The following is a 12,282-nucleotide window of genomic DNA, read 5'->3' as shown; positions in this document are numbered from 1 at the left end:
GCGTTCCATCACCCTGCAGGCCCCGACCGTTTTTGATGACCAACGCAGGGAATACGTCAGGAAGGCAAGAGCAAGGCGCAAGGCCACGTCATCACAGCCTCCAAGCAATGAACATTTCCCCTGCCCCCACTGCACCCGCGTCTGCCGTTCGAGAATTGGCCTCATAAGCCACCTCCGAACCCATAACAGGCGTTGACGAACCTCCCCGCCAGAAAACCTGAGAAGAAGCTGTCATCGTCGTAATTGACGGACTACCATCATCATCATCATCATCATCATCATCATCATCATCATCATCATCATCATCATCATCATCATCATCATCATCATCATCATCATCATCATCATCATCATCATCATCATCATCATCATATTCATCATCATCATCATCATCATCATCATCATCATCATCATCATCATCATCATCATCATCATCATCATCATTATTATCATCATCTTATATCATATATATATATATATATATATATATAAATATATATATATATATACATATAGATATGTATATATATATATATATATATATATATATATATATATATATATGTATGTATGTATGTATGTAAGCGGAGTAGGAAACACAGGAGTCTTAGACTTGAATTTATTCCTGACTAGTTTCGCAGGTATGCTACCTGCGAAACTAGTCAGGAATATCATACTAGCGATATCATACACCCACCCTAATGAATGCCTACACCCATCCAATGGTCAGATTACCCACCTCGCTTATGCCGATGATGTGGATGTGGTGGCCGAGACTGTGGAGGAAATTAACGAGATCTTTACAGTATTCCAGAGAACAGCAGAACAGATAGGCCTAAAATGCAATGAGCAGAAAACGGAAATTATGAAACTAAGTAGAAATGGGAATTATACACCAGGAGAAGAGCAAGTTGGATCACTAAGGGTGAAGAAAGTGGATAAGTTCAAGTACCTGGGATCCATTGTCAGTGAGAGAAATGAATTGGACATGGAAATAAACGAACGAATAGCTGTAGGAAACAGATGTTACCATGCCCTGGCATCTGTAATGAAGAGTCGGACCATCAGCAGAAGAACTAAGATAAGAACATATAACATTGTAATAAAACCAACAGTCCTGTACGGATGTGAGACATGGACACTGACAAAAGAAAGGGAGAAGAGACTGGAATTTTTAAAAACAATATCCTGAGAAGAATCCTCGGCCCAGTATATGATGAAGAAGAAGGGAAATGGAGACGAAGACATAACAGGGAAATTAGAGATTAGACTCGGTAACCGTACATTCAGAATGAAATACGGGGAAGAAGAGCAAGGTGGGCTGGACACTGCGTACGAATGGAGGCAGGCAGACTACCAAAGAAGGTGATGGAAGGAAGAGTGGAGGGCAGACGACCAGTAGGGAGACCCAGTTACAGATGGATGGATGGAGTAAAGAAGGACGTGGAGAGGGTGGCGCCAAGAGAGGACTGGAAGGAATTGGCAGAGGATAGAACCATCTGGAGAGGCATAGTGAAAGCGGTGAAGGGCCGTCCGGCCTGACAACCAACAGAGTAAGAGTAAGTATATATACATCATATATATATATATATATATATATATATATATATATATATATTGTCACATATATTCCCATATATGTAAGGCTGGAACATTTTATTACTTGGATAACGGCGCCTCGCGATTACGTGGGGTGTCAGATTACAGGACGAGTACTGAGGAGGCGTGGGAAGGAGGTCCGTCCATACAATGAAGTATTTGTTCTTCGTTTTGCACACTCAGCCTAGAACGAAGGAGAACGTTTTAGTTAATTGACCAATCAGGTTCACTCTCCATAGACGCAATTCCTATGGGCCAATCAGAGGGTTTTTGTAGAAAGAACCAGAGCGCCTTGGGCGTGTCAGAGTCAGTTGAGGAGAAGTGGGCACGATGTAAAGGTGTGTGCCTCGGGGCGGATTATTCGGCTGAAGTAAGTCCTCTGTACTTCCCCTGTATTAGTCGTAAGATAATTAACTCAGTTAGTGTTTCATGCAGTGTTGGAAATGTCTATGGTAGTGATTTAGACAGTGTTTTCGTTGGTATTAATTCAATATCAATTTTCTTTCACCCCCGTTAAAAGTTTTCGAGCGGGAATCTTCTGTTTTGAAACTTATTTACTCATTTGAATGTAAACTTATTTACTCACTAGAATGTTCAGTGATTGTAATCCTTCATGTAATCCTATTAACTTTAATGAATAGTGTTAAACGTTATCTGTGCGTTTCATTTTTCTTGATTTTTATGAAAGTATAAAATCAAGTGGCGGCCTTGAAATTTCTTTTAAGTTACCCAAAGACATGGGGTCTTGGGAACTCAGTCACCCATCACTCTTACTATGTGTTACGAGTCTGACAGCTTTGTAATTGCTATTTGAGTTATCCCAAAGACTTGGGAACTCATTTCATATACTTAAAAATCTATCGCAAGTCAGATATGTGAGCGAGATTCGTTACATATAAATTGGCGACCTTGCGAGGATTTTAACGGTAATGTGAAAGAATTACCAACGAAAATATTTAGTATTAAATAGGATCAATAGTGTGAGAAAATGAAGTTGACAAGTGCAGAGGAGGTATTGGAGTTTGTACACAAACAACCTAGTAAAAAGGAGATACAGAGCCTTACTGCTAACGACTTGAGATTCATAGTACAAAGTCTAGGGGTTGAGCACGCACATGATGCGAATAAAACCGAATTAGTAAGAATTGTTGTAGAAATGGTGCATAATCGAGGTGAAAGTGTGGTAATGAGAGATGAAGGAAGGGCAGATAGAGAGTCTGTCACTTCAGAATGTGAGGAAGAGGAAGAAGTGGAAGAGGAAATAGAGAAGGGTGAATCTCAAAACACCGAGTCTCGATTAAGCGAATTACGGTTGAAGTTAGAGATAGCTAAGATAGAAGCTGAAGTAAAAAGGGAAGAAACTGAGAGAGCTAAGATAGAAGCTGAAGTAAAAAGGGAAGAAACTGAGAGAGCTAAGATAGAAGCTGAAGTAAAGAGGGAAGAATCTGAAAAGGCTAGAATAGACAATGAAAACCTTAGACTTCAAGTTAACTTGCAAGAAAGTAGACGAGTGCTATCAGAATCTCAACTCGTGAATAGGAGGCTCAATTTTGATGTAGTACATAACGCTAAATTGCTTCCTGAATTTGATGAACCACAGGTGGATACTTACTTTAGAACGTTTGAAGGAATAGCGGAAGATTATCAGTGGCCGAAGCAGTATTGGCCTGCATTATTGCGAACAAGCCTCAGAGGAAAACCGCTAAGAGTTTATGGTGCTTTAGAGGATTCACAAACAAAGAATTACGATGAAATCAAAGCAGCCATCCTACGAGCCTGTGAATTAGTGCCTGAAGTTTATAGGGTAAAATTTAGGAATCTAAGGAAGCAATCTAATATCTCACACGTTGAATTTAGTAGAGATAAAAGAATGTTATGGGACCAATGGGTAAGATCCCGTAACGTAAATGGAGATTATAGGAAACAAGCTGAGTTAATGTTGATGGAAGAGTATCTGAGATCCATCCTTGTACTTTCAGGAGAAAGAAGTCTCAAAGTTGGAAGAGGCTGCAGTCTTAGCAGATAAATATGAAATACTTAAACCTACTGCAGGGAAATTCTCAGTTACTCCAAGGGGGAGAGAGGAACAGCCGAGGATCCCACAATCAACCTCCCCAGGTGGACCTACAAAATCCCTAGAGGTCAAGAAAGGTGACTATAGTAAGTCATCGCAAATAATTTCATGTAGCTATTGTGGAAGGGTAGGCCACCTGATGAGGGATTGTTGGCACAGGAGAAAGGGGATAGAGGGGATTAAACCCATAGTATTATTAAATAGATGGGAAACCCACATAGAAAGTAAAGTCCGAGAGGGGGAGGACGAGGAGGAGACCACCAAAGTAGTGGCCCTCATGAGTATGGTTGCCACAGACGGCATGGAGAAGGATGAGACGAAACCTCACTTGAGAGGTTATGACCCGTTCCTTTTTCAAGGAACAGTCACCATAAATGGAGAGAAGAGAAAAGGGGTGACCATTCTGAGAGACTCAGGAGCCCTCCAATCAGTAATGCTGAGTAGCTTGGTTGAAAAACCTGTAGCAAAAAGGAGAGTAGTTATAGGCTTCCTAGGAGGCCTAGCCAAGGTGCCACTGGTAGAGGTTTATATGGAATCACCTCTATATGAGGGACAGACAAAGATAGGCCTAGTAGATCAGTTGCCAGTGGAAGGAGTTGAAGTCATTCTAGGAAATGACTTAGTGGGTGGGAAGATGTGCCCCACACCTACATGGGAGAGAAGAGAGAGAGAAGGGTCTAAGGACATATATTCCCATATATGTAAGGCTGGAATATTTTATTACTTAGATAACGGCGCCTCGCGATTACGTTGGGTGTCAGATTACAGGATGAGTACTGAGGAGGCGTGGGAAGGAGGTCCGTCCATTCAATGAAGTATTTGTCCTTTGTTTTGCACACTCAGCCTAGAACGAAGGAGAACGTTTTAGTTAATTGACCAATCAGGTTCAATCTCCATAGACGCAATTCCTATGGGCCAATCAGAGGGTTTTTGTAGAAAGAACCAGAGCGCCTTGGGCGTGTCAGAGTCAGTTGAGGAGAAGTGGGCACGATGTAAAGGTGTGTGCCTCGGGGCGGATTATTCGGCTGAAGTAAGTCCTCTGTACTCCCCCTGTATTAGTCGTAAGATAATTAACTCAGTTAGTGTTTCATGCAGTGTTGGAAATGTCTATGGTAGTGATTTAGACAGTGTTTTCGTTGGTATTAATTCAATATCAATTTTCTTTCACCCCCGTTAAAAGTTTTCGAGCGGGAATCTTCTGTTTTGAAACTTATTTACTCATTTGAATGTAAACTTATTTACTCACTAGAATGTTCAGTGATTGTAATCCTTCATGTAATCCTATTAACTTTAATGAATAGTGTTAAACGTTATCTGTGCGTTTCATTTTTCTTGATTTTTATGAAAGTATAAAATCAAGTGGCGGCCTTGAAATTTCTTTTAAGTTACCCAAAGACATGGGGTCTTGGGAACTCAGTCACCCATCACTCTTACTATGTGTTACGAGTCTGACAGCTTTGTAATTGCTATTTGAGTTATCCCAAAATCTTGGGAACTCGTTTTATATACTTAGTAATCTATCGCAAGTCAGATATGTGAGCGAGATTCGTAACATATATATATATATATATATATATATATACATCATATATATATATATATATATATATATATACATCATATACTGTATATATACATATATATATACATCATATATATACTTATGTAAATATATATATATATATATACATTTATATATATATATATATATGTATATATATGATGATATATGGTTTAACGTCACAAACTCCTCCTATCGAAAAGCTAGGACGGTAGCCCTCACAGAGGACTATGTAGTGTGGAATTTAATGAACCATGCCCTTGGTTCATCTTCGCTGGTGGTAGGATTCGAACCGCCATCATGGCCGGTGTATGATTGGTAAGAATGAAAATTACACTATTGGGAAAGATACTTTGTTTATGACCGGTTTTTCCTGATAAGGCTTCCTCAAAGGTAATAATTTTCAGAATGTGAATGTGTTAATATCTATAGGAAGTTGCTGTAGTTCATTGGGGTTGCTGCGTGTTCATCGGTTCATTGATTAGGTTGGGTCTGGTGCTCATCGGGCTGGAATAGTTTCCTGCTTCTATGTAGTGATTGACGTAAGGAGCATTTGGGGGCATTTTTTGTAATCTTAAAGTGACATGTTTTGTTGTTGATGCAATCATTGGTGTTTATATACATCGCTTCTAATGTTTCTCTTTGTGGTCTGCTTGGTTGGCTCCACTGAGGTGTATACTGGTTTTTTATGTGGTCTATCTAGGCGTTTGTTTTGAATATATATATATATATATATATATATATATATATATATATATATATGTCTTTATATATATATGTATATATATACATATATACATATATATGTATGTATGCATATATACATACACACACGTATATATATATATATCTATATATATATATATAGACACACATACGCACGCGCGCGCACACACACACACACACACACAATCACATATATATGTATATATATATATATATATATGTATATATATATATATATATATATATATATATATATATATATAAATATATATATATATGTATATATATATATATATATATGTATATATATATATATATATATTCGTGAAGCGTGGCATGAGATTCTCTTTCAAGCATATTCTGTTGAAAACGACAGCAAATTCATTGGAGATTAATTTCTTTCATAAGCTTTCTAGCTTTCGGAAAGTAGATTTCTGAGGAAAAGAGAGGGGGAGAAGCAAATTTCCAATTGATATTGGGAACTTATATTAACACAGAAGTATGTTATACACAAAATAAATGAAAATAAACAAAACACAGTAGAATAAAATCAAGGCGTATGGGTATAAAAATGAATAGAGGTAAAACTTGGAGAGATTACAAATGACTCTCCTCTGCTTGGCTGGCGCTATTTGGTAGATTCCTCAGCCTAGCCGATCGTCTTAGGCATGACATTTTGTCCTCTGCGGGGTGGTTGTTATGATCCGGTGGCTCTATTTTTGTGAACAGATGTCTCCTACGTTTAGGCTTCATGCTGGGGAGGAGGGAGAAATCATTTGTTTGTACATTGATAATGGTCTGTAAATCTTTTATAATCACAGCCTCCAAGATGGTCAGGCGTTGGAGGTCCTTCTCCTCTGCGACGATTTCAGTATTTTGTATCATGGTTTCCTTGTCGAGATGGTGTCTGTGGTGGGTCCAAAGGTGTTGTTTAGGTCCTCCTTGTTGTAGGTGAAGGGTGATTCTTCTGGACAGGGTGGTAGTTGTCCTTCCCACGTAGGTAGATAGGGACGTACAGTCCTCCTCTGGGCATACAAGAACTCAGTGGAGAGGAAAGGCATACAAAAACTTAGTGCTATGAACGGAAGGCTACGTCAACCTGGCCAACATCGACCTCGATGCGGATCAAAAAGAACTACTTGAACTGGGACTGAATTATCATGTCCTATCTAAGCCTAAACCTCACCTAAAGAGGGTAGAGATAGAAGTCTTTATTGATAGCATACTCAAACTTGCTGATGAAGGTAAAGTTGAAATCAGACAGAATTTATTGCTGAGGCAGGTAAGCAACGAGGCACTTTTACCACCCAACGTTTAAGAAACAATCAGGATGTGACAGTAAGACGTGTCGATAAAGCCTCGGTATTCGTCCTTATCCCCACCTCAGAATATCTTGAAAAGATTGATAATATTCTAAAGGATAGATCCAAATTCCAACCCATCCAGATAAATCCTATCCCTGAAATAGTCACCAGAGTCAATAAAATTATTGACGCCATTAACGCTGTCAAAGGAGGTACCAAGCTGTGTAAATTGTCTGGTGAATACAAACCAGGATACTGTTATGGCAATGTAAAAATCCACAAACCTAATAACCCCCTCCGACCCACAATTAGTCAAATACCTACACCTACATACAAGTTAGCTAAAAAATTAAATGATCTGTTAACACCATTTATTCCGAACAAATTCAGCTTGTCATCGTCTCACGAATTCCTGGATCTGGTAAAAGATGCTCCCAGCAGAGAAATAATAGCATCGCTGGACGTCACTTCGTTATTTACCAATATTTCCGTTGACAGAGCTATAAACTTTATCTGTGATAAAGTATACAGAAATAGACCTACCCCTGGATCAGACATATCTGAAAAATTTCTATGCTCTCTACTCGAGACTTGTACTAAAATGTCTCCTTTCCGCTGCCCACGTGGGAAGCTTTACCAACAAACTGATGGAGTTGCTATGGGTTCCCCTTTAGGGGTTCTCTTTTCCATTTTTTCATGGGCTCGGTAGAGGAAATAGTCTTCAGTGAAATTAGCCAACCGAATATTTACTCTAGATATATTGATGATATTTTTGTCCAAACTGATTCCCACCAAGACCTTGAAACCTTGAGGAGGAAGCTCATGTAGATGTCGGGGATTGAATTCACTGTCGAGCATAGTGAAAATGGTTCCCTCCCCTTCCTGGACGTCCTCCTCAAACAGACTAATTGCTCCTTTTCTTCCAGCGGACTTTGTATGAGCGGAGAAAGTGAGTGCCCCAAAAAGTACAGGGACTCCACCATCAGCATCCTTTTTAGAAGAGCTCTTAGCCATTGCTCTTCTTGGACAGATACCCAGAAGGAGATAGACAGAGTCCACCAACTTCTAATCAATAATGGATACTCCAACAATGAAGTCCAATCCACGCTCAGAAGAGTTATTGACACCTGGTACCGAGAACCTCATCAAACTGCCACAGAACATAAAGGAACTACATACCGCATATTCTATAAGTCCCATATGTCCAATAAATATAAAGATGATGAGAAAATAATAATAAAAAATATTAAAAGAAATGTGACCCCCACGAAAGAACGTGACAAATGATCACTCATTATCTATTACAGGAACAAGAAAACATCTTCTCTAACTCTGAGAAATCACACCGCCTCAAAACCTCATGGAATACGTCAATCCCACATAGTGTACAAATTCACTTGCCCAGAGAAGGACTGTACGCCCCTATCTACCTACGTGGGAAGGACAACTACCACCCTGTCCAGAAGAATCACCCTTCACCTACAACAAGGAGGACCTAAACAACACCTTTGGACCCACCACAGACGCCATCTCGACAGGGAAACCATGATACAAAATACTGAAATCGTCGCAGAGGAGAAGGACCTCCAACGTCTGACCATCTTGGAGGCTGTGATTATAAAAGATTTACAGACCATTATCAATGTACAAACAAATGATTTCTCCCTCCTCCCCAGCATGAAGCCTAAACGTAGGAGACATCTGTTCACAAAAATAGAGCCACCGGATCATAACAAGCACCCCGCAGAGGACAAAATGTCATGCCTAAGACGATCGGCTAGGCTGAGGAATCTACCAAGTAGCGCCAGCCAAGAAGAGGAGAATCATTTGTAATCTCTCCAAGTTTTACCTCTATTCATTTTTATACCCATCATTGTCATACTTCCCTTCATTCCAACTGAAGATGCAGAACGATCTGCGAAACGTCTTGGTTTTATTGTACAGTGTTTTGTTTATTTTCATTTATTTTGTGCATAACATAGACTTCTGTGTTAATATAAGTTCCCAATGTCAATTGGAAATTTGCTTCTCCCCCTCTCTTTTCCTCAGAAATCTACTTTCCGAAAGCTAGAAAGCTTACGAAAGAAATTAATCTCTAATGAATTTCCTGTCGTTTTCAACAATACACACACACACACACACACACACACACACACACACACACACACACACACACACACACACACACACACACACACACACACACACACACACACACACACACACACACACACACACACACACACACACACACACACACACACATATATATATATATATATATATATAATATTTATGCATATATATATGTATATATATATATGTATATATATATATATATATATATATATATATATATATATATATATATTGGTGTAGCCAGGTAGTATATTCTCTTGTAAACATACGAGGTTGAAGGCTAAAGAGGATTCACTGTTGATTATTTTATTGCGTGTAGCTTCGATACAACGCACAATATTTTTATCTTGAAATTTGACGTATCTTAGTAGTTGTCCTATTGTGGCCGACGTTTCGGAACTTCTTCTGGGCGATCTGATGTGCAGTGTCTGTGGATGTCATATTTATTCATGGAGTTGGGATCATAAGGCTACTTGCAGGAAGAGGTCTCCTCTGATTGGTTGCCTAGGACCAATAGGGGATCCGGGTTACTGGAGGTTTATGAGACCTTTCCCAGTGCGTGTAGTGATTCTGTCTGTGTTCAGTCTCTTCATGGATGGTAAGACGCGCAGGTCTTCGGTCTGGAAGTTGATGTTAGGATGGTTATCTTGTATGTATATGGCTTCCAGGAACAGCAGCCGTCGGGGATCCGATTCCCTGTCTATGATTGTCGTGTTATTGTCTAGGTCTTTTCTTGTTAGTGCTTTGTTGTGGGAAGAGGTATAGTGTGACTTGATTGATCCGTTGGACATGTGGCATGTTAGGCGTCGTGTTAATTGTGTTGTTGTCATACCAATGTAAGTGTAAGATCCCCACGCCTCACTATTGCATTTATATTGGTATATAATGTGGTCTTGTTGTAGTGTTGTTTTTGTGGTGGTGGGTTGGTTACAGATAATCAATTGGGCTGTTTTCTTAGTATTGTAATAGACGATAAGTTGGATTTGTTTTTCGGGGTCTGTTGTCTGTATGTTCTTGTTTATGATTTCTTTCAAAATCTTTTCTTCTGTTTTGTATTCTGTTGACATGTGATTCTTGTAATAAAACTTGATGGAATTTTTGTTGCTAGGTGTCGGGTTATCTTCTTTTGTGTACCATTTTTCTAGGATCTTTTTTGTTATGTGTTTTACGTCTGAATTTGTGTATCCATTGTTAATCAGGACCTGAGTTAGTCTCTCAAGTTCTTGGTGTGTATTTCTCCATGTGGAGCAGTGTGAAAGTGCTCTTCTGACATATGCGCCGATAGTGGTGTGTAAGTACCTGGAAGGGCACTCACTTTTTCCATTCAGGCAGAGTCCAGGGTTTGTCGGTTTTGTGTAAATTGTTGTTAGGAAGCCTGTCTGCTGTGCTGTGACGAGGATGTCAAGGAAAGGGACACCTCCCTTTCCTTGACATACAAGGCTTTTTTCCCCTTACATGGGAGGTAGCCAAAAAGGAAAAGGCATAAAATCATTCCCACCCATTCCATCCCTGAATACATTTCACACCCCTCCACCCTCCCTCTTATCCTAGCACCCCCTTAGTATATATACCTGTATATATATATATATGTATATATATATATATATATATATATGTATACATTTATACGCACACGCACACACATACATATATATACTGTATATATATATGTATACATTTATACACACACACACACATACATACATATATATATATATATATATATATATGTATGTATATATATATATATACAGATATATATAAGTTAAAGTTAATAAAGTGTAGGTTTGTTCAAAATACATACCATCTTATCGACGACACATCCTTCATATGTCTTCATTTACAGTAGGTGGTTTGGTAGTGTAGAAGCTCTGCCGCTTTGTAAATGTTTCTAGTAACTACACATTCCTGATATAAAATTTTGTTTTGATAAAAGAAAGTATACAATGTTTTTGTAGCTAGAAAAAAATGTCATATCTGTTTTCCTTGCTATGGTATAACTCCTGGAATCAAATTTGAGTTACTGGTTAATGTAAATGACGTTCTGACCTTGTCATGTTAGATTACACTCGTACTCTGCCTTTGAGGTTCCCCACCAAGCCACCAACCAAACTCTCCTCTTAAACACTTATTCCATTTAAGCTTTTTCTCCAAAAACCCTGCACCATCCAAACCTTTCTTCCCTCGCCAAATCCTTGTACACATGCTCGAAATTTTCATCCAGCCCTTTTATGACCGTGTCACTACACGTTTTTTTTTTTTTTTATCTTTTCCACGCTTCCCCTCATCCAACACGAACTTTCCTTAATTTATACAGTTATATTCCTTTTGAAGGTTCCCTTCTCACTGTTTCCTTCCGCTCCCTTTTCTCCATCTCTAATTTGTCTTTTTTTTTTCCTTTGTCTCTATTTCTGTAGCTGTTTTTGTCTCTATCTCTGTGACTGTGTTTGTCTATCTCCATCCCTTTGTCTCTATCTCTGTGACTGTCTTTCTTTATCTCTGTCACTCTCTTTGCCTCTATCTCTTTTAACTGCCTCTTACTTTATCTCTATTATTGTCTCTCCCATTATCTCTGTTACTCTCTCTTCTTTTATTTTCGTTACTGATTCTTCCTTTATATCTGTTACTGTCTCTTCTTTTATCTCTGCCTACGTCTCCGCCTCCATTTCCGTCTCTGTACGTGTCCCTGTTCTTGCTCCTGTCTCTCTCTGTCTCTGTTACCGTCTTTGTCTACATCTCTGTTACTGTCCTTGTCATTATCTCTGTTACATTCTTTGTCTTTATCTTTTACTGTCTCTTATTTTGCCTCTCTTACTGCCTCTTCCATTATCTCTGTTACTGGTTCTTTTCTTATCTCTGACTCCGTCTCAGTCTCCATC

The sequence above is a fragment of the Oratosquilla oratoria genome, chromosome 16 (assembly GCF_046742065.1).
Source record: "Oratosquilla oratoria isolate Oo_2021 chromosome 16, ASM4674206v1, whole genome shotgun sequence".
Classification (NCBI taxonomy): Eukaryota; Metazoa; Arthropoda; class Malacostraca; order Stomatopoda; family Squillidae; genus Oratosquilla; species Oratosquilla oratoria.
Note: the sequence above shows the minus strand (reverse complement) of the source record.